Below are 23,302 nucleotides of genomic sequence, written 5' to 3' on the forward strand. Positions count from 1 at the left end.
TTTTTTGGGGTGCATTGCACATCCTCCCTGAGCCCAGTGATACTGCATGCACACCAATAGCACTGGGTGCCATTGAGCTTCAAGTACTTAAAGCAAAAAATGAGCATCTTGTTTTCTCCCAGCACAAACCAGAGCAAAGGCTCAGGCCTGAACTCTCTGAAGGTGCTTTCTCAGGAGGTGAGTCTTTAGACCAATTGAAAGGAGGGCATTTAAACAGCACAGGAGCAGCTTCAAGTTGTCTGAAAATCAGCCTTAGCTGTCCTCAAATAAACCACTGCTGGGCCCAGAAGAAAGCAATTACACAGGGGCTTAGCCGAGCTGATTTAACAAAGCTGCAGTAATTAAACCTCATACACTTCAGGCTGGGGATTCAGCTCTGAGTGTTATCAGGATCCTGTCTTGGAAGGTAAATCTTTTTGGTATGAGCAGCTGAGAGGATTTAAACCAAGGTAATTCTCCTTTCTCTCTTTCCTGCCTTTTGGCTGAGACATCGCCCTTGTGGCTGCTGGTGGGCTTAGCAAGGATTTCTTTTGTGGAGCAAAGCCAGAGCAGAGTAAAACTCCCAGGTCCGTTGCTTTCTGCACCAGGACATACAGCCTGGAGCTACATTACTGGAGGACCTGGCAGGCACCTGACTGCTAAGGACAATTTACTGACTTGATCTGGCAGCTTCAGTGTAAAAAATCCCATCCCTTGGGGTTCACGACCCCGACTGGAAGCCTGCTGAAGCTAATGGGAGCCTTTCTCTGGCCTTCAATGGGCTTTGAATTGCGCTGCCGAGGCGGAGCGAAAGCACCGAGTGTCAGGGCCCTATTAGGGATGGAGATGGCCAGGGATGGATGCTCCCCCGTGGAGGCAGCCCCGCAGCCCCGCTGGGGTGCACGAGCCCTGACCCGCCGCTGGAAGCACCGTCTGCGGGCGCTCGGCGTGCCAGCCGTCACCGCCGGAGTCACGGGCTTTGAGGATGGAAGAAAGAAATTGTGGTCGTGTAGCTTGACCTCCTCTATTCAAAGCGAGATCAAAGGAGGGCCAAGAAAGAGCAGAGGAGGCCGTTGTGCCCAGTAGCTGAATGGAAGATGAATGGGAGAGGAGTGGGGGGAGCCGGGGGCTTGGGCTTGCAACAAAGCGACGGGATTCAATTAGCGGGAGAAGTTGTGTTCTGGAATTGCAGCACTAAAGGGATGTGGCTGGGGCAGGGAAGGCAGGCAGGCAGAGGCGTCAGGGAGAAGGTATGTTTTCCATGTCAAGGGTGCATGTGTTTGCAGGGAGGTACAGGAAATAGGGGGATTAGAATTGCTGGAGGTCTCCAGCTAGTGGTTAAAAGGGAAAGCACTGGTGGGTCTTCAGCACACCATGTAAAGGAAGCCTTAGTGAGCAGTTGGCATAATAATTTGGTTAATGTGATGTATCTCTCCCCAGGGAAAGAAGAGTCTTGGGGATGTGTGGGTGATCATCTCCATCATCAAGGGTGGGAGAACAGGGAAGAGCCTGTTTCTGATGGTTACTCCTGCAGTAGAAGCTGGCTAGGGATGTGGAAGGTTAGAGTTGCTGGGAAATGACTGAACTGGTGCTGAGGGGCAGGAGGGAAGAAAGAGAGTGCTGGATCTATGTTCAGGTTCGTGGACTCCAGTACTGTCTGATCTTGCCCAGGGAAGATGATCTTGAGGCGGGAGGAGAAAGCTGTTAATGAGAGCCAATCACAACTTCTTGTGGGCACAGTTCAGACCACAGTGTCGCAGGAGAAATAGGAAAAGAGCTCAGATCTGAGAAAGAAACCTGGGGGAAATGAAAAGTAGGTCAGGCCATGAAGATCAAGTACAGAAGTGCAGTGTGCACATGCAGAGACAAGATCAGTAAAGCCAAGGCACATGGTGAGATGCAATTAGCAGGGGACATCAAGTGTAACGAGAGATTGCTCTAGCAGTACATCAGCAGTTGCTGGAGGACCACAGAGGTGTTGGTTTGGTACCTGGGGACAGGAAAGCACTCGGCAGATGATGCCAAAGAAGCGGCATCACATTTGTTTTCCCCTAAGAAGGTTGGCTGTGACCCTAATGAAGTACCAGGGAAAAATACGCCTATTTTAAAAAGGGGGAAAAGCAGGAAAGGGATAATTATGAAGAGTTCAGTCTGACTGCAGCTCCCAGAAAAGTACTGGGACCTGTAGTCAAACTTGTGAAAACTTAGGAGAAAACAAGGGTGTGAGAACAGGTAACACAGGTGGCTTCAAAGGAAATTGTGTCAGCTCAGTAGGGTCTCCTTGCCATGGGTGCCTCACACCTGGAAGTGCTCAAGGCCAGGTTGGATGGAGCTCTGAGCAACCTGGTCCAGTGGAAGGTGTCCCTGCCCATGGCGGGGGGTTGGAATGAGGTGGTCTTTAAGGTCCCTTCCAACCCAAACCATTCTGTGATTCTGAGTAGCAGGTCTTGGGAGAGAAGGCAAACAGTAAAAGCTGAGCATCCTGGGTTTGCCAGATGTGGTTGGCAGGGTAGTGTCATAAGTGTGGGAGAATCATTTATATTAAATGCTAGAGGCTGAAAAAGTGGCCAGAAACTGGAACTTGGGCTTGCACTGAAAGGATTCATTGAACAAGTGTGCACAGGGTGGCTCTGGTATCTGGTGATGCTCCCTGTTTTCATTAGTGACTCTGGATGGTAGAAAGGGGCTGCAGTTGTTTCCAGATGACACGAGCCTAGCTGAGTTGAAGAACAAGACTAGCATGCAAAAATAAATAAATGGGACACGGGGTCTGGACAAAAAAAGGCGTGACTGGAGCAGTGTTGTTTGGGGCCTTTAGACATAAACTTAGTGGGTAGTTTGGTCTGGCAAGTGCAGATGAATAGATGCTGCTCCCACCTAGGTGAGCAGAAGGAGATGATAGATTAAAATGCATAGAGGAGGAGGCTGGCTGAGAGAGAAAGAGGATGCTCTGTGGAGAGAGGAGAAAGTGAGAATGGACATGGTCAGTTAGCAAACAGGACAAGGAAGGTGGCTCAGGTACCCCACTTTGGGAAGGACTGGGGAAAAAAGGTGAAAAATTTGAAGAACATTAAGAAGTGTTCAGCAGGCTGTGCCTTATCTTAAGGCTGCAAAAGGTTATGCAGGGGTGGCTCTGATAGTTACTCAAACAAATATGGTGCATAGTTAAGGGATGGAGTTCTCCCCTTTCCCACCGTGGCCTTGTCAAGCATAGGTTCATCAGAATTGATGGAGATACTGTAGTATAAATCCAGGCCTGGGAAAAGGAGTGAATGTCCCATTGCAGAAACATTGACAGCCAGCATCGAGAAATACTGAGAGCCCAGGAGATCTGTCCCAAGTTGCCAAGTTATTAAAAAACAGCACTTCATAAATCCTGCGCCATCCTCTGAAGCTTGTACAGGTTTCATGAAGCCAAAATGTCTCTGACCAGTGGCTGGTGATGGTGTGTGTGAGCTGGTACTGTCTCAGATGAAAACAGGTTGGAAAATAACTTCATGAAAATCACTGTTGTGATACTGAGGCTGGCAAACCTTTGGAGGTGTAACTTTGGGCTGCTGATATTAGGGAGAGAAAATTTGCCCAGCCCTTCTTAAGCCAAAGTACAGTGAGGTGAGCAAGGATACCTGGGCCAAATTTATTCATGCAAATGGAGGAGTTTTTTCAGGTTCAGCAGGCAAATGGCCAGTTTACCTGCCCCCTCCCCTCCTGTGTTTGGCAGTGAATGCAACAGGGTCACAGTTTCTGCTTGCAGTGTGGGCTCAGTGTGGCTTTATTTGCCTGTGCCACATTCCCATGAATTGCAAAGACATTTTGGAGGGAGCAAACAGAGAGAGAGATCAGAAGAAGAAGAAGGTGGCAACAGGTTACTGAGGTGGAAGAACAGTTTCGTAATGGGCCACGTTGGTATCTTGGCTGTGTCCCTGCTGGGAGATCGATCTCCTGCACAGCCCTTGCCTGGTCCCCTGATGTTTTCCAGTCCCCGTGCCCAAGCAAACAAACCTCTTGCCTCTCCTTGTAGGTAGGAAAGGACCTGATGTGAGACCATCCCTTGCTCGTGGTGCACCCAGACCAGAGGGGTCTCAGCAACTTCTTGGGTTTTTGCTTCTTAAAGTGCTGAGTGGAGGGATCCCCAAACCCCACGCTGTGGGAGAGCCTGGGGAAGCGATTTTCACCAGGGCACAGCTACGCTGGTTGCAGTGAGAATATTTAATTTCAAAGCCCTACAGATCAAATGCAGATGGGGGGGGGTGGAGCTGTGCTTATCTCTCGCCTTGTCCAGAAGTTTGAACAGCGGAGCAAACGATTTGATCACGTTTTTATTGTGCTTCTCCCCCTCTCTTCTCTCAGGGAGCTGTAAACCGGGGATAATCTGTAATTCTCCCAGCCTAATTGTGCTGCCCGGCCACCTGAGCGTCATCACCTCGCCGGGAAAAATGCCCTCCATCTTCCCGGCTCTCCAGAGCCGCTCGGGGATGCGGGGCGTGTGCCGGCTGCCTTCCCAGCTGGCTGCCGAGTCCCGAGCCCGAGTGTTCCCCGAGGTAATCGTTTACTGGGATGCTAACTGGGCCGTCCACAGAGTGAATTAAAAGGACGTTCCTCCACCAGATCGGGAGCTGCGGGAATCCTGTGGCTGCGCCCAAAGGGTCTGTGTGTGTGTTGGGGGGGGGGGGGAGGAATCGCGGAGAAGTAACTGGAGGCTGGGAGCCTGTTTGCGAGGAAATTAAACTAAGAATGTGTAGAAAAACAGCCGTGGGGCTTCACATTTCAAACTCAGAGTGGTATCCAGTAGGTCTGAAAAGCTGTTTAACACTTGAGCCCTGGCAGACTGCAGAATCTTATTTTCGCTGAAATATTAGTGCTCTTCCCCCCTTCGTTATAACAAAATGAAATGGAAAAGGGACCATTTGCTTGATTCAATCCAACTAAAAACCAACCGCAAACACGCAGTGGTGGGCAAAGCATTGCTTTCCCCATTTCTTTTCCCCCTCCCCCTCACAAAACATCCATTTTCAGTGTTTTAACCCAGAGCTGCCTGTTTTGCTTTGAGTGACAAAGGGGAAAAAAAAAAAACAAACAAGAAAAACCAAAAAACAAAAACCACACGAACTTTAAAATCAATACTTTATATTGTCTGGGAATTTTTTTTTTTTTTTTTTGTAAAGCTTAACACTTTTGATGAAAAGATGTCAGCCCTGCCCGGCTCCCCGAGGATGCTCCCTCTACGGGCGATGCTGAGGCAGCGTTGCTCCCGCTCCACACCACGTCCTACGGCAGAATCCCGTGGGTCAGCCCCGCACAGTGGGCACTAACGCTGCAGGAGCAGCCGTGACTTCCAGACTGTGAAACTTTTAGATTAAATCCTCTCTTGTATTTTTTTTTTCCTTTCTTCTGTAGAATACGATTTAAAAAATAATCACAAAAATCTCTCATTTTCATCTGAAGCAGTAGGATGCTCTGGTAGCACTAGAGATGGTATCAGTGTGGGTGCAAGGAGCTGTGCAAAGGGATGTATGTGCTCATCTCTGAATGAAAATTTGCATCTCGTGATGAAAACCCAGCTTATTTGATTAGGAATGTGCTTCTGTATTTCTGCTCTTAAAGGTGGTGGGGGTTCAGTGATGGGTGGGGAAAGCCAAAGCCATTTGTACATCATGTCCCTGTGTCCCTGTGTCCCTGTCCATGGCAGGGGGGTTGGAACTTCATGATCTTTAAGGTCCCTTCCAACCCAAACCATTCTGTGATTTTCTGCTCTGCACTTAGGATTTACAGCTGAAGGGCTGAAGGCGCTGACAGTGAGCTCATTCTTCCTTCCCACCGCAGTCATGGAGAGGAACTGGCACCTCTGCCTTCACCACAGCTCTCACCAAGCTGTGGAGGTGGCAGGACAGAGCCCAAAGGTAAGGACACTAGTGGGTCTCCGTTGTTTGCAAATGGCTCTGGAAAAAATTTGTGGTGGCTCCAGATGTTCAGTTTGGTTGACCTAAACCAGCTGTTGACTGTTCAGTCAAAATTTAACAGACTCATATGGAATGCACAGGATTTTTCTATTTGGAAAATAGTGAATTTTAACCCTCTGTAAAGATCTGGAAAATGCTTCTGCAGAGCACTGTGATGAAAAGCCAAAATTTCAGAGTCACCATGAGAATGCACATAAAATGCTATGGAGATATTTTGATTCTATAATATTGGCTAGTCATTAGAGTAAGTTCAGGGTCAAAGGGAGAAACACTGTGAAATCAAAAATTCCCTGCTTCTGTGGAAGATTTGGAGTTTGCCAAGGGCAGGAGGTCTGCCAGAGCATTTCGCAGTGTGGAGCTGAGGCTCGGCGTGCTGGAGCAAAACAGTTGGTGTTGGGGGCAGAAGGTTTGATCTTGTAGAGAAAAGAAAGTTTCTGTTCATAGGTTTGCTGGTTCTGAAGGAAAAAGCTGGTGTATTTTCCTGATCTATTGTTGCTATCCCTCTCCAAGTGATGATGTGACAGCTTGGGCTGGACCAGAGCTCTTCTGCAGGGTAAAGGCTGGTTGTGGGCCACTGCAGGATGTGAAATACAGGCTTCAGCCTGTGACTATCACTCCTGGACTATTCCCCAGGTTCTTGGGGTGTTGAGGGAGGGACATGGAACCCCAGAACTCTTTTAAAAATCCATGTCACCTGCTCTGGGGACAGCCCCGCTGGAGGCAATGATGGGACAGACCTGAGGGTGTCTGAGTTCAGAGATGTCCCTGACAACTCTGCAAGGCTGAGTTATGTGGAGTCGTCATGTTAACGTACAGCCAGTGAGAAAGATAGGAGAAATACCGCCACACAGAGATCCATATTTTTCCCCACTGAGTAAAATACTGTGTAATTTTATCTAGTTACTATAAAACAGTTTATATTCCTTGTTTATAAAAAAAAAAAAAAAAGAGAGAAAAACCCCATATTTCACTTCCACTACTGACAGGCTATGGAGGAAAAATAGATGGTTTTTTCTGCATTTAATATTTCAAACCAAGTAGACCCAAAAGAAAAGGCAGCAATTAACCACAAGTACCAGCAATGTGTTCCTTGTGTTTCTTCTCTCTGGATTTGGCTACAAAGAATCAGTTCAGTGCAAACTTATTTACAGTCATGTTAAATCCTTTAGCAATTATTTTCCAGGCTAGGCAGGAAAGCAGTGCAGCTGCCATACTCACCTTCCAGACCACAGACTTCTGAGATGAGACCTGCACTTCACATTTTGTCAGGATTTAAATCCTTTACAGGATAGTTCGGAAATGTCTAGCACATATCTGACCATATGTTGGAGTAAGTTTATACATGTGCACAGGGAAGTAAATTTATAAGCCTGGCAGAACCCAAAAAAGGGGCCAAATGGTAAAAAGGGCATCTATTGTGGTGCAGGTTCTCTACCTAAGAACACATAAAGGTGCATATGTAGGGCTATGTATTTTCCCCCTTCCACTGACCTGCCCTGTGGCTCCAAGTGACAGGAGAGAGACCTGAGCATCATCTTGCCCACATCTGAATCACCTTACTGTTTGTGCTTGGCCTCTTGCCACCTAAATAACCCTGGCTGTAAGACCAGGGTGAGCTGAACCCTGAGTAGGAATCCAGCAAGGATACACGGTTCCTTGCCTGCTGCCTCCTCCTCTGCATAGCCTGCACCCAGGCTGGCAGCATCCTGTGACTAACTCTTCTAGACTGGATTTCTCCAAGGGACGACCAGCGCTTAATTTGGCTGACTCTGCGCTCTGCGGGAGCTCTCATCCATGCCAGCTTGAGTCCTAGCAAAAACCCATCATCATTAGTCCTCGAAAGGAACAGCTCGGGTATTCTCCACCCCCGCTCCTGCAGGCTGGGATGTACTGTGCGTTCCCACAGACCGAAATTCCCCTGGTAGGCTCAATTACAGCAATCAGCCTTCATGCTCTTTTCAGTGGCACTGCTGCCTCCGACTCCGTCCGGCCACCGCGGTGGGGCCGGGAGCTGCAGCGTTCCCACAGGTGTCGGGGGAGAGGACACGGCTCTTCCAGCTGCACCAGACCTGTGGGTAGGACTCTGTGTGGTGGGTACGTGGGTCCCACGGGCTCGTCTCTGAGGGGGTTGCCCTAATTGGAGCCGTTTGGGAGGTACCCTGTGCTTCGGGGAGGTGGTTAGAGCGGAGCGCCGAGCACGCGCTCTCCTTCGGCAGGGCCTTCGCTCCAGCTTGCAGCAGATTTGCTCTGGTGCAAGGCAGGGCTGGGCTGGGGTGGATCTGGCCAGTGTGCATTTCTCTTTGCTAACACTTTGGCAGCCTCTCAATGAACAAACCACTAGAAAACAAATCTGGAGCAGCCCTTGGCTGTGGTGGCCAGACCTCGGCTGTTAACTGGGCTGAAGAGTACCAGCTGCTCTACTCCTGCCCCAGGGAGGAGAGGCCCTTCTGCTGTGGTCTGGGGACTAGAAACACGCCTGAACCAGCTCGTGCAAACTGAGATGGCTTCTAGACTCCAGCTCTGGATCCAAATCTGAATTTCATTGCTTTACATGCTGCCTGAACCGATGTCTTGGCTCCAAATATCTCTCTGCTCTAAAAGAGCAAATAATACAGTGGTGACAAACTTTTTTTCTGCCCATGGCTCTGTATAATGGTGACTTTGAGGTGCTCTGGCTTGGGCTTCCCTGGCTGCAGCCAGGACAGTGCTTGCATTTAATTCCCTTTTTCCACCCCCCTGGCAGTGGGGGCAGATTGGGCAATGTGATCTGCCTGGTTTTGTGCAGCAAGGGGGGAATGTGTGGCTCATGGTGCTTGAGCTATGGGTGCTTCCCCATGGCAGGAGGAGCTGTGCTCAAGGGGGCTAAAGCTTTCCTGTGTGGGAATGGGGAGCCAGGATGGCTTTTCCAGCTCTCCCTGTGTTGCCCATCTGCCTGGCTTATCCCCAGTCCCTGCTGATGCCTGTGGACCCCTTCCCATATCTCCCTGATGCTCTTCTCCCGAGCTTGGCCCCCTGCCCAAGCCCTGTAACTTGTGTCTGTCAGGCCTGAGGATGTTGTGGTGCTGAGCTGTGTGGAGATGGTTTCTGGCTTGGAAGAGCAGCATGTAGGGTAGGTAATGCTGAGGGCTCCAGTCCCAGGAGGGGCTTGGTGAGGGGGGATGAGGACAGAGGAAGGAATGTGTTGTTTTGGCTCTTGCAAGGCATTAATTAACCTTTCTCAGAAAAGTACTGAACCTGGAAAACCTCTCACTTTCCCTGTGTTTTTTAGTGGTGCCTGTGCAGAAGAAGTGTAATGCTGGTGCTCAGACACCAGCTGTGGTCACACAGGGCTCTGCATCTGCTGGGTGAAAAAAGAGATATGCCAGTTATAAATTGGAAAGGTTTGGTAAATGAAATTTATTTTCCTATTTGTCTAAATTTTGCTGGTGTTTCATAGTTCAAAAGGCATTGCTCAGATTTGCTGTGGGTTGAAAAGTAAGGGAGGAATCTGCTTGCGTCACACAAAATTTTCTCCATCCTCTTCAACTGGGAAAAACTGGGTTAGCTGCTCACAGCTGGGTTTGCCTTTTGTGCCTATGGCTGCAGTGGTCCCCACTTGCTGGCCCATGGGCTGTGAGAAGCAGCAAGAAACATTCAGGGTGTTGCAACATTCTTGCCTGTCCCCAGTGGGAGAGGACACAGCCATCCCTGGATGAAAGGGTCCAGTGGCACTGAGCCATGGCAGATGTGTTGCAAAAGCCTGGGGGAGGGGCAGGGGGAGCGGGGAGGGGAGAGGAGATGGGTCAGCCCAAATTTTGAGCAGTCCTCAGCAGCATCTCTGAGCCCAAAGCTGGTCCCAGAGACGGTCATCATCATGACCCCAAAGCTGTTGCAGTAGGTGGGCTTTGAGTCATGTTCCCAGTGAGCTGGTGCTCAGCTCCCACCCTGCTGCTGTCTCCCACCTCTTTTCTCCTAGGATTCCCCTCCTGAAGCCGCCTCAACCTGCTGTGGCACCTTCTGTCAAACGCTTCACACGTTTGTCACCAAAATGTTTTGGCAGCAGCAGCATCTCTAGGTTTTGACATAATCCCGACAGGAGACTTTCTCAATTATTACTAATGGAACATTATGCTCCTCTTTGGGAACTCCTGCATGAATAAAAAGGGTCATTAATGACATCTGCGCAGAGCCCGGAAATTATTAGTCAATGCTTATACAGTTTTATTTTATTTTTTTAATTTTTACATATATATTTTCTTAAGCTCCTGGTAATTTCCCATCTTACCTCCCACCCCCTTCTCCAAAGTCTCCCATGCAAACTGGAGCTGAGCTGGGTTATTGTCAATGTTCTTGCTTTTGTGCAGGTAAATGCTCTTCCCCTCCCACCCTTCCTTCCCTTTTATTCCCTCTTGGCTTCTTTAAAGATCGTAGCTCTTGTTTCAGTCCCAGGAGATCCCGTTGCACCTTTCTCTGGGCTTGATTTTATTGCCAGGCAAGCTCAAATACTTCTTGGACTTGGAGAAATCAGTATTGCCCTGGTCCTACCAAGGCAGTGCTGGAGAGGGAGCAGTAGGACTGTGTCCTGCTGCTTGTGGCCATCAGGGTGGCCTGTCCCCTCTCCTGCAGGATGCTGGTGGCACACAAGGGATGCTGAGAGAGGGACTGTAGGTGTCTCCAAGTACCATGTAGGGTCATGCAACAGGGAAGCTCCACTTGAATCACTGTAGAGGACTTTCTGGACACCAAACTATTAGGTTTTTTTCTGTCCTTCTGTCAGATATTCAGTTCCCTCTGCTCCATACCCCTAAAAGCTGCCCAAAGAAGGATTTTTCTTTATTTTTTTTTTCCAGCATATTGCAGCAATTTGAGGAACTGGTAGCCCCTGTGACAGAGCCCTACAGAAATGTGACCAAAAAAAGGTATCTCTGCCCTGAGCCATTTCAAATGGCTCTGCAAGTCAGGACCACTGAGGAGGTGAGAGACACAGGGCTGTGCACAGTGGGTTGGAAGCTGCATCTGTCCCATGTCCTGTGTTGATAACAACACGTGGGTTCGAGCCCTGGGCCGAGGGCTGTGCCAGTGGCACATCCAGCAGGACAAAACTCTCAGGTTGTTCCTTTTGCTTCATTGTTGTGCCAGCACATGTGGTTTGGAGGCACATGTGGGGTTGGGTTTTATTCCCAAGGAGAGGAGAGTTTTGGGATGATGGTTAGGCTTTCAGTGGGATCCCTTATGGCATGTGGTAGAGGGGAAAAGCTGCTGTCTTCATTGCTCTAAACTTGTTTTTCTTTTCTGGGTTGATATCAGTCAAATATGCTGCACAGAACTTGAAGATGGTGTTGGTCCATACCCAGCAGGGAGAATCTCAGTGTCCTGCAGCCACTACAAGATGTCCATCTCCATGGTAAGTGTCTCTAATGCTGTTTGATGGGAGACTCTTCCCGAAGCCATCGACTGTGACCAGGGGAGATGTGGCCGCTGTGGGGTTTGACTTGCTCAGCAAGGCAAAGGGCACCACCTGGGAGAGGGGTTTGGCCCAGGTGGGAGATGTGACTATTCTCCCATGGGATACCTGGGGCCTGGACTCATTGCAGAGCTGCAGCACATCCCTGGGGAAGGTCAAGCAGGGATCACCAGCCTCAATTCAAACCTGGCACTTGGGGTAAAAGGTCGACGCAGTAACTCTACAAAGAAAACTACTAAACAAGAAATAGACTCCTTTAAAAAAAAAAAGTCCCTTGGAGAAAAGATATTTCAACCCCTTTTTGATTTATGACCTACTATAGGATATTGAGACGTTATTTACAATCGATATACGCTCCTGCAAGACTCCCGCTGGAGCCATAGACCCCGCCTGTTAGAGTGGAGACTGGTCAGCCTGCTCCACTGGAAGTGCCAGCCATGTCCTGCTGGAACAGGCTATAAACCTGCATGCAGCTGTATATCTTTCAGAAAATGGACCTGGTTACACATGTCTTTGGGCAGCTGACACAGGGATATAGTTTAGGGCTAAGACAGCACTTCAGTAGCAGAAATCAGCATTCCTCAACCTTGCCAATAATGAAATCTCTTGCACAACATAGAGAGCTCCGTGGCCTTAAAGGTGCAAAATGGAGTTGTTCACTTGACTTATAATGGAATTGGGCCAATTCTGAAGCAAGTGCTGGATTTTATTCTGGGATTTTATCTTTAAAGGGGGATTTGCAAACACTTTAAGGGGGGGGGGGAGGAATTCATTCCGCGTAAAATTGCGTCCTGGCCGCATTCCAGTTTGGGTAATTACGCTCTCTTTCTGTAGTGGCTGCAGGACAAAGGGCCATTCATCACGCTCCAAAGTGCTGCAAAAGGCTCCCGTGTTCCACCGGAGAAGTGCCTGCATTTGAATCCAAGCGAGAAAGTTTTCTCCCGGTGCTCCAGGCCGCTCCGGAGAGTAATGGAGCTTGGCTGCTGCTTTAGGATTCTTTTGGGTGAGATATGGGGGCAAGCACCTTGTCATGCGCCGCTCAGGCTCCAGCAAATCTGGGTAAGTAGGGCGCTCAGCAAAATAGATTCCTTCCAGCCTCCCATGGCTCGCCTTTCACCCCGAGGACATGCTTGTCTTTGCAGAGTGCCACTGGAGCTCCAGGGGATCTCTCTCTGGAGCACAGGAGCTGGATTCCCTCTCTTCAAACCTCCCATTTTGGAAATGCCTATAAGCAAGAAACTGGGTCGCATCCAGCTAAGCAGGGCTCAAGGACTTGCGGTGCACTCAGAAGTGGTGCAGGGGAGCCTGGAAGGGCGCGGGTGCTCTGCCTTCCTCCTCCCGGGTCTCCATACAACCAGAGAAGAAATATTTGCAACCCTTACTTCAGCTTTCCAGCTTAGGGAAAGTAATGCTTAAGCAGTGGACCACAGTTTTCAGTGGAAGCAATAGAGCATTGGTTATTAGGAAGTAATTCTTAACTGTGAGGGTGGTGAGGCACTGGCACAGGTTGCCCATAGAAGCTGTGGCTGCCCCATTCCTGGAAGTGTCCAAGGCCAGGTTGGACAGGGTTCAGAGCAACCTCATCTAGTGGAAGGTGTCCCTGCCTGTGGCGTGGGGTTGGAAAGAGATGAGCTTTAAGACCCCTTCCAACTCAAACTGCTCTATGATTCTAGGATTCCTTAGCTCCCTGGTAGCTCTATTTGCAGCCACTCTCTGTCGAGGCAGAGTGAGGCCCCGCAGTGGCAGCCCCAGTGCTCAGGTAGAGGCCAGTTGAGGAGGCAGCAGCAGGCGCAGCAGCATCCCCGCAGGGTGAAGGAGCATGTCTGCATGCCACCCACCAGCTGACCTGCCAGGGAGCATCCTTGGCCTGTGTGCCTTGAGAGTGTCCCTTTAAAGCAATTTGTAGACTGTTATCCTGTATCATTAACCTAATTAGTGTAATTGCCGCCATTTATGTAATGAGTATAAATACTGGAGGAATCCCATAATTAGGAGATGTAATTAGGTAATTAATAGATGACATGGTAACAAAAATCCAGGGGAAACTTTGCAAGGTGGACACTGTGTGTTTCTGTGTGTGTGTGTGTGTGGCTGTTCCAACACACCAGTCTTGCCAGGGTCTGTCACAGAAATGCTCCACTGTTGGCTCCAGCCTGGAGCCCCTCTATAGTCCATGGGCAATGTAAAGGGACCTTCAGGTGATGTGAGAAGGCTCTTTTGAATCTCTACAGGTGTTGCAGAGGGGATCTGGAGAGCCAGGATTCGGTTAAGGGGAAGAGCAGAGCTGTAGCCATTGCCTTGCCATACAGACATGCTTTGCTTTGAGATCCTGGGAGAAGCAAGGTGAATTTAGCAGAGGTCTGAGGTGTTCCCCAGCCCTAGCCTGGCTTGAAGTGCTGTTTGCCCCATAACACTTCTCTGCTACAACCAGTGCTGGAAATAGCATGACAGCCAGCTCCTGTGCCAATAGCTCGCCTGACTAGAGGATAAGGAGCCTCAGGGTGTGCTCAGCTGCCTGATAAAAGTCCCATTTTACTTCTCCTGTGGGTTTGGCTTAGAAAAGTGATTGGAGCTGGAAATTGTGTTTGGACTGTGAAGAGCTGATAAAGTTCCTGCTGTGCCTGAGGAGCATTATTTTAGAGCTTCATGAGTTGAGAGTGTTTCAGCTGGACCCTTTCTAGTCGTTGAAGTGTTGATTTTTTCCTGCTGCTCTCTGTCTCTTGCTCCTCAAAGCCTGTTGGTGCTTCTAGAAAACTTACATGTCCAGATGTATCTGAACAAAATAAGTTGCAGTTAAGGAAAGTTTTTTCTTGGAGTTTTTTTTTTTGGTGTGTTGTTGTTGTTGTTGTTGATCATCTGGATTCCTGGTTGGCACCTGCCAGAAGGAGTCACTACCACCGGCTTTCAATACCTGAAAGAGGCCTACAAGAGAGCTGGAGAGGGACTTTGACAAGGGCCTGTAGTGATAGGACAAGGGGGAATAGCTTTAAACTGACAGAGGGCAGGGTTAAGTTAGATATTAGGAGAAAATTCTTGACTGTGAGGGTGGTGAGACACTGGCACAGGCTGCCCAGAGAAGCTGTGGGTGTTCCATCCCTGCAAGTGTTCAAGGCCAGGGTGGATGGGGCTCTGAGTCCCTCGGTCTAGTGGAAGGTGTCCCTGCCCACTGCAGGGGGACTGGAACAAGATGATCTGTAAGATCTCTTCTGAGCCAAATGATTCTATGGTTCTGTGATAAGCCATGAGTATCTCAGTGTAGGATGTCTTCTCTGCAGAGGGTCCTGGGCTCTTTTCACGCCACATTGACTAACCTGCACTGGCTTATTTTGAAGGAGCCATCAACCTCATGCTTTTACTCTTGGCCTCTCTCGCTCCCTTTTGGAGTACCTCCTCTCCAAAAGATGAGCTGTTATGCACTCCTTGGAGGAGCACTTCAGCCAGCAAGAAGTGACCCCAGAACCTGCAGCACTGGGAGCACCAGCTTGGGGGAGAGGTCACAGGGGAGCTTGTGCAGGAGTTGGGTGGTCAAAGGCTGTGGAGTCCCCGGGACCAGCAGCTAGAGGGAGATATGACCTCACGCTGAGGGCCAGCCTTGTCTATGCCGTGGATTCCTGTTGGAATGCCAGAGAAAATCCTCTTGCTTTCTAGTGCTCAGGGTTCATGTAATGAACAGCCATAATGCAGACTTCATTACATAGCATAAGTAATTCTCGAGATTAAAGACTTTTTGAAATGGCTCCTGATGAAACTTCTGCCAAAGTCTTTCTTAGACCTTGTCTACCTGGAAAGTTTTATCAGGTGTATCATGATCAGTATATGTAGGTCCAGTTACAGCAGGAAGGCTCTGTCTAGACATTTTCATTCCAGTACAAAGAGGGCCTTTTTTTCCTTTAGCTTAAATTCACATGCCCTTCACAAAATCAGGGCTTCATCAGTGGAGGAGCCACTCTATATGTAGCATTATGTTTGAATTCCCACTCTGCACTGCATCAAAGCCTACTCTGCCCCGAGGGCAGGAGTTTCTGCTCCTGCCATGGCCCTGGCTCATGGATGGGGAAGTGGATTGGTTTTGGGCAGTTGTTTGGCTGGAGTCAGCTCTTTGTGCCCAAAGCAAACACATGGTCTTGCAGAGCACTTCTGCAGTCTTTCAGCTTAAGCCTCTCTGCTTCCCATGCTCCCCGTCCTCCCTCGTCCCATGCTCCCCATCCTTGCACTCCAACAGGATGTGTCCCATGGGGCACCATTTGCTGAAGTCTTCCCCAGCTGATCCTTTTGTTTTATCCAGGAAGCAGGTTTGGGGATTTGCCCTTTGAGACACAAATTTGCAGGAGCCAGTGTTGTGCTTTTGGCTCATTTTCCATGTAGTGAGCTCCAAGTCCCAAATGATCCCAGCTTCAAACCTGTCTTGAGGCTTTGCAGACCCTTGACCCACTGGCTTTGCAGAGGTGCTACATTTCCCACCCTGCAGTCACAGAGGGTGACTTTGATGCTGGCTCTCCAAGTGATGGACTATGAGGAATACCTGCCTCCCTCGGCCCCGGGCCATCACATGGGTGAGGATCATTGCCATTTCTACATTTTGCTCTCATTTTGCTCTTGCTGTTGCCCTCACCAGGCACTGAGTATTGATTTATTCTTGGGGCCGTGTCCAAACTACCCTAACAGAGACCTCCACTATGAGTGTGGAGCAGTTGTACTTTGTCTCTTGCTCTCTTTTTATGAGGAAAACACTTTTCCCTGTGTTTCTGTCTCCCCTTTGAGGTCTAGCTCCACCTGAGTCCTGCCAAATTTCATTTTGTTCCTGTATTTCTTAGTTTCCAGATGTGTCTTCCTTTGCTGATCTCTCCCCCATGTCATCTTTTTCCCTTTGTAGTCCTGACGCTAATTGTGAACACACTTTTCCTATAAAACGTGGTTCCTGGCTCAAAGCCTTGCCTGAATGGTTGTCCCACCTGCATTTCAAACTCTAACTAAAAAAAAACCCAAATAATTAAAATTTCCTCCATGTTCAAATCCTCAAGCTCTTCAGTCACACTGAGTACATTAACAGTGTTGTAGTTCTGGCCTAGCTTTGTGCATCTTCTCTAGTGATTTATCTATCCAGGATTAATCTGAAGTTGTCTTCTAGAAATGGCCAGCTGTTCTTCAAAGCTGTGGCCAAACAGGCATTTGAGGAAAGCCTCAGATATGGGTAGAGACCTGGGTGTAAGGAGCCTATTGGGAGCAGTTGTCTGAAGGAGGAAGAGGGAGCAAAGCTTTAACTGGAAGCAGTGAATTATGTTCCTCTCTAAGATTTGTCCTGGTTTGAAGCAAAATGGATCCAAGGAAGTCACGTGGTTTGTGTTAGACAAGAAGATCCTAATGTGGTCTTTTGTTTTTCCCTCCGAACTATCTCTGTCTATGGATTTGTTGGAAAACAGATTGCCAGGACAGTGTTACCAAATAATTATCCTGTGCCTCCTTATAGCAACCTTTGCAAGAAAGTGTTTAGACAGAGAAGCCACGTGAACTAGTCATTAATATCTTATAGGTCAGAGTTACAGATGTTGCATTGTGATGAAATATGTATTTCTTCCTATTTCCTCGGAAAATGGGCTTGTGAGACAGAGCAAGATTTATGATGATCTTAATTAGTTATTTCCTAGCTTTCAAAATGTTTGGGTTTGAGAGATGATATGATAGACAATTAACTTGTTGTCAGAGACAGCGACTTTTAAAATGAAATGTTTGTTCTCAAAATATTATTTATCTCAATAAGCATCGTGTGCATGCTGTAGTACATACAGACATGGACGTATAGATAAATACATGGATAGGCATCACTGCAGCCACAGGAGTTGGGAGCATGGCTTGATGCTCCTGGGATGGACAGTGTCCCCGGGCCCACATCAGGCTGAGCAGAGCACGCAGAGGTCACAGCCCTTCAGTGGGGGTTGCTGCCTTGTGGCTGCTCTTCTTGCCGTGCTTGTCCTTGCCCTCCTCCTGGAAAAGTGACCTGCAGAGGGTAAAGGGACTGGTGTCCTGCCCTGCCCTTTTCTGTCTGAGTTTCTGTCTGAGAAAATGGCCAGAGACATTTTCACAGGCTGAGAGAGTTGGGGTTGTTCATCTTGGAGTAGAGAAGGCTTCAGGGAGACATTAGAGTACCTTCCAGTACCTAAATGGGCTACAAGAGAGCTGGAGAAGGATTTTGGATAAGGGCATGGAGTGATAGGACAAAGGAGAATGGCTTCAGACTGACAGAGGCCAGGGTTAGATTAGATTTTAGGAAGAAATTCTTCCCTGTGAGGGTGGTGAGACCCTGGCACAGGTTGCCCAGAGAAGCTGTGGCTGCCCCATCCCTGGAAGTGTTCAAGGGGTTGGATGGGGCTTGGAGCAAATTGGTCTGGTGGAAGGTGTCCCTCCCCATGGCAAGAGAGACTGGAATAAGGTGTTCTTTAAAGTGCCTTCCAGCCCAAACCATTCTATGTTTCTATGATAAGTACTCCAAACCAGTAAGTTCCAGGGACACTTGCCAGTAATGTGGCACTTGTTAAGAGGTGGGGGGTTGTGAAACTTTTTTGCTAAACTAGTAAAACTTAAATGAAGGGAATTATATCTCTCGTTGCTATATCCCTCAAGGACAGAGAGGGGGTTGGAGATAACCTTCAGGGAAGGCAGAGGGCAGGATTGCACTGACCCCAAAGGATGCTGGATGTGGTCCCTGAAGCCGTGGCTGCCGCGATGCCTCGTTGCTGCGGGGAGCAGAGCTGCTGCAGAAGGAAAGAGGTCACCTGGAAGCTGATTTATTTTTTTTTCTTTCTCTTTCTTTTGCATGTTTTCATCAAAGCTTTATAAATAACAGACAAAATCCCTGGGGGAAAAAAACCTCCCAACCAGCTGCCTGTTGCAAATACTCCAGGAAATGGGAGGTGGTGGGGGAAGAGGGAAGGAAGGCTAAATTTGGTGGCTTTTATTTTTAACAAGGGCTATTTCAGTTGGCTTTAAACCCATGTAAAAAAAAATAAAAATTAGAGCCATGGGAAACTTTTGCCAGAACCATAGGAGTCTGTGGAGCCAAGCACTTGCTCTGGCCAGCACGGCACAGACGTGGTGTCTTTGCCAGCCCCTGCTCCAGGATTTGACAGCTCAGACGCTGCCAAGGCCATCGCAGGGACAGGGAGCTCAGGGACAGAGATGAAGCGATATATTTCAAGGCCTTGCAAGATTTCTCTAGCAAAGCCAAGAGTGGCTCAAAACTTTCCAAAGCAACCAAAGAGGGCATCTGCAAGTCCTTGCTTTTTTGCAGGGCTGTTGTACTTGGGTCCCTGGTGCAGCACAGTAAAGCTTAAGTTAACGAACCCAGACAGTCAAGCAGAAAGAAACCCCCTTCTTCTATGTTGCTTTTAAAAAAAATTCCATGACAACCCTTCTCCTCCCGACTGGCCCTTGCTAAATCTTGCTGTTTGCAACACCTGAAGTCAAGGCGTATAAAATGACTTGGCAGCATCCCTGTAACATTCCCCTGGCACTCTTTGGAGAGCAAGGGTGTTAACCTTGGTGTCCTGGCCATGTGCCAGGGTAAGTAATTACATTCAGCCTCTATAAATTAGCCCCACGGTCGCAGCCGGGGAGCTGCAGCGTCATTTCCTCCCGGCTGCGCGATGCCCAACACGCTCCACCCGGGCACTGGTTGCATCCTGGTGCATGGACTGGTGGGGAGGAGAGGCATGGGGAGTGATGGGGGATTGCTCATGCTAATGCTTTGTTAAATTGCTCCGGGGTTACAGGTTTGGTTCTCTGCGCTCCTGTGTCCGGAAAGGGAGAGTGGAGAGCGCGGAGCCGAGTTGGATCGGGCTCCCTCTACCCCAACAGGGTGACCTGATAAATTGCCACCAGTCAGCTGAACCTCAGTAACGGCCTCTCGGCTCGCAGCTAAAATTAGCTGAAATGGCATGAAGAGAATTGCTGAAACCTCCACGAAAGTGATTTAAGCCGAAGCACGTGACCTCGCATTTGTCACGGGCCGGAGCACGCGCAGGCCTGCTGGCACGGCGCAGGTGATGTGCAGGAGCGTGTTAAGCCGAGGAGTCTCGATCTGTAAGTCTTAACTCCAGTAGCTGGACCGAATGCTCTACCTGTGACCTCATCTCACATCTCTCTGTTCCCCAGCACTGACTCAGGTTAACTCCCTTCTGCTGGGACCCAGCTTAAAGGGTCTTCAGCAGGTGTCGGGTTACAGCTGGAATGGACTTCAGAGTGCAGGAAGGGTTAATTTAAGATTAGGAACAATGTGTTGGCCAACTGCGCTTATTTTCCAGTGCAGATGCCAAGATGACCCTGTCCAGTCTGGGCTGAGATGGAGTGTGCTTACATGGAGGATAAAACCAATAGGGCGGGAAGGTCTAAGCAGGAGGAGATGTGGTGCCACGTTCCAGACTGTCTTGTCATTGTTCCTTTCAAAGGTCATCTGCTTGGTCTTTAATTTCCGAGATTGGGTGCTAAGGGCTTTGGGGTCACTGTGCCTTCTCTTCCATGAATCCAGCTGCCCCAGAGTGGGTGCCCTTCCCAGACTGGCAGCTCAGGCTGCAGCTCCTGTGGTTGCCCACTGTGGAACAGTTCTACCTTTGCATGGCTGTTCTGTGTGTGGGAAAGGATTTCAAGAAACAATTGACCAAATGAAACCTCCGTAATGCTTCTAAATACTCAAACACATTAGACATGCCTGCCCAGCTCAGAGATAAATTAGAGCTATTATCACTAGAGCCCAGACAAACAAACGGAGGGCTCTCTCCAAACAAGCCATTCACTCAAGAGACTGGATTTACAAGGGTCAGGGAAGCAGCATGAGCTGCAGGCACTTGCTTTCTTTGGAAACCTGTTTAAATTGGCCATATTGATTGGTGCAGAAGGAGGGGAGAGAGCACAGCTCTGCCCTTCGGAATGTGGGGAGTCACCTCCGTGCAGGGACTGAGGTGCCGTGATGTACTAGCTGGCATTTTGCTCTCCATGTCTTCTGTCAAAATTGGAAGTCAGAGACTGATCCATTTTGCTTTTTGCCCATGTGATGGTTGGGAGATCAAGGTGTGCAGGAGCACATCAGGGATGCCAAGGCCACTTTGCCTTGCCCTTGGATTTTTGTGTTTGCTTCCAAGGAGGGATGGGGAGCCAAGCTGGTGGTAAGGTGGCATTAAGAGAGAGGCCAGTTCAAATCAGCACCTTGGGCATCAAGGAAACTGCCTGAAGGGGTAAATGGAAGCCAGAGCGTGTATTTTGGGCTGAATTTTGCATGGCAGCTAAAGGAAGGAAGGAGCAGACGCAGTGACAAAAAAGGAGTAAAGAAAAAGAGATGATTATTCTGCTTCCTTGCTGTGTTGGGCAGCCAGTGCTCTGGTGCAGGGTCTCCAGCACAGCTTTCCACGGTGTCCAGGAGCACCACGCTGGAGCTGAGCGTGACAGAGGCTGGGACTCAGCCCAGCTCAGGCAGGGTGTTTCGAGAAGGGCCACAGTCAGAGCAGGGTTTCAGCTCTTGGCTGGGCCCCCTGAGCCAGCTTCCTTGAAACTGGGGGAGCCAGGCTGGGGGGAGAGGCTGGGCTGGGAGTTCTGCAGCATTATGACCCCTGCCCACTTGCCTGGCAGCTCAGGCCAGCAACACCCATGGAGGCTGTGAGGGTGTTATTATCTTCTGAGAGATGCTCTTGAACACAAAAACTTGATCCTGAATCAGAGTGTCGCTTTTTGGAAGATGTCCAGTCTGCATGCACAACCTCTGACTGATGTTGAATTTGCCATTTCCCTTGGTAACCAGGCCTGGTGATTAACTACCCTCCCTGCTCAAAATTGTCTTTTATTTCTCATGCAAGGTTCTCTCAGTGTTGTCAACTCCCACTATTTATTTTGGGTTTTGCTGCTTACTGTGCCTTTTACCTGTAAGCCTAATGAACATGCCAATCTCAGCTATTTTCACTCTGTGGGTATCTGGGATCAAGTCACGACGAAGATTTTCTTTGACTGCTGAGCAGACAGAGCCCTTTCAGTCTTTTGCAGGGTTGAGCACAGGCAGAGCAGAAGCTGTGCTCGCCACTGCCTTGAGCATCTCCCAGTGCGTGGGATTTTATTTAAAGTCCCAGCCTCTGGACTTGAGCCATTACAGGGACCTTCCACTCTTTTATTTTGCAGAAACCTGAAAACAATTACTCAAAAGAGAAACAAAAATAATTTGCTGGTTTATTTTTTTTTTTTTAATGCATCAGGACTTCTGTGATGTTTTGGTTTATTGTGAGCAGAAGGGGTGGTGGGTGCTGGCTTGGTGAATAATTAGCAAAGCTGAGAACTTGCCAAGGAGACACTGTGGGCCTCAGGGGGTGTCTTCTTCCACTGTGTGTGGTTCTACAGGCAAGGCAGACACTGACCTGAAATTCCTACAGCTCTTCTCCCTGCCCAGCACCAGAGGAGGTTTAGTTAATGTGGGTGGCCCGTATGACCTCGACATCTCTGAATTTCAAGTGTTCATCGTCTGCAGGTTTTTCTGCATTGCTGGGCAGGCTGAAGGGCACAAGTGGCCTCACCATCAGTGTCATGCACGTGGAGGGAGATGGAGTTTATTTTCCAGCTTCCTTCAAGGGTCAGAGGTCCACTGCGTTGTGTCAACCTCTCTCAGCTGAGCTAACGTGCTTCAGTAATCCCAAGACTTCAGATTTTTTCATCTTGCCCTGTGTCTGTCACCCTCCCCATATCTCCTGGCACTGCTGGTATAAATTAGAAGCATTTCAAAATGAAACAGCAAGATGCCTTGTTTAAAAATATTGAAATCATGTGTTTCCCCTTCCTTCATTCCTCTCTTTATATTTCTTCCCAGGAAAAAACCTATTTGTGAAGCTGGATATTCAGAGCCAGTAGTAGCTTTGGTGACTGAACCCCAGGTGGTTTTCTGTTGATTCAGAACTTCAGCAAGTCCTACTAATTGCAAGTCCTGCCCTTGCAGTGAAGCTTTGCCTCACTCACCATTTCCAGGCTTCAAGATTTGGGTACTGTTACCTGTCATTTCTGCTTCTAAAAGGACTCTGGAGACTGGGAGTTTGGGAGCGTTCTTCTAACCCCTGGGGATTTTGTGCATGTGTGTTATCCTTTCCATAAAAGAATCAATCTGGTGGTCAGGCCCCAAAATGCTTGAGTATTTATTTAAAAGTAAAATAAAAAGCTGCAGCAAAGAGGGGCTGATGTCTTAAGGGCTGGGAGAAAAAGAAGGAAGAATGGGTGTGTCCATGTGTTACACATCTACAGGTTCTTGTGGCGTCCTACAAGGTGAAGGAAAGTCAGTAGCATATGCCTGTGTTTATTGTGTTTGCTTCTCGGTTATCATATGAGGCCTAAATTAAGATGTCAATAAAATATTCCATGATGGGCATGTTAAGACAGCTGTGCCTTGTGTTTTATGAAATGATTCGAGGAGCAGAGGAAGTGGGTTGTTCCATCTGGCACACTCTGATGAACCCTGGTGAGGATGCTTTGCCCCAGTTTTCAGAGGGAGATGCTCGAAGATGCCCAACTCTGCTCCTGCCTTGCTACCCAGGCACTAAGGGTCAGAGGAAACACTGGTGGTGACTCAGTTCCTTGGAAAATTATCTTGCTTATTTATGTGATGGTGAGAGAGAAGTTTGTGTTTAGAGGTCAGTGATATAACGAATTAGAAAACAAAGACTCAAACCAGTGTTCATTATTTTCTAAAAAGCAAATGCAGTCTTGGCTTTCATTTACTGCAGAAGCATTTAAGAGATTTTCCTAGCAGAGATCAGAGCTCCAGCTAGTGAAACCCTGTAAGAAAGAGTTCGTGCCTCAGGCAGGAGACAGACAGACAGTGCAAGGGAAACAGAAGCAGTGGCTGGTATTTGAGCACGTTTACGGGAGCCAAAAAGCAGAGCTGGGACCGCGGGGCCAGCCCTGG

The 23,302-nt window shown here is 48.8% G+C and overlaps 2 long non-coding RNA genes across 4 annotated transcripts; both read left to right on the forward strand.

Annotated features, from left to right (window-relative positions):
- Window positions 1-7,963: 7,963 nt before the first annotated feature.
- Window positions 7,964-11,295, forward strand: LOC108640804. 2 transcript variants are annotated; one of them, XR_001921494.1, is made up of 3 exons: window positions 7,964-8,033; window positions 10,769-10,892; window positions 11,226-11,295. It is a non-coding gene; the product is annotated as an uncharacterized LOC108640804 (long non-coding RNA). The 2 variants fall into 2 exon arrangements; XR_001921493.1 differs by having other exon boundaries at window positions 7,967-8,014.
- A 930-nt stretch (window positions 11,296-12,225) lies between these two features.
- LOC108640817 lies at window positions 12,226-22,757 on the forward strand. Of its 2 annotated transcripts, XR_001921516.1 has the most exons (4): window positions 12,226-12,441; window positions 18,001-18,147; window positions 19,149-19,458; window positions 22,217-22,757. It is a non-coding gene; the product is annotated as an uncharacterized LOC108640817 (long non-coding RNA). The 2 variants fall into 2 exon arrangements; XR_001921515.1 differs by lacking the exon at window positions 12,226-12,441 and having other exon boundaries at window positions 17,774-18,147.
- The last annotated feature ends 545 nt before the right edge of the window (window positions 22,758-23,302 follow it).

This window comes from Manacus vitellinus, unplaced genomic scaffold, assembly GCF_001715985.3.
Source record: "Manacus vitellinus isolate BGI_N305 unplaced genomic scaffold, ASM171598v3 scaffold_44_pilon, whole genome shotgun sequence".
Taxonomy (NCBI): Eukaryota; Metazoa; Chordata; class Aves; order Passeriformes; family Pipridae; genus Manacus; species Manacus vitellinus.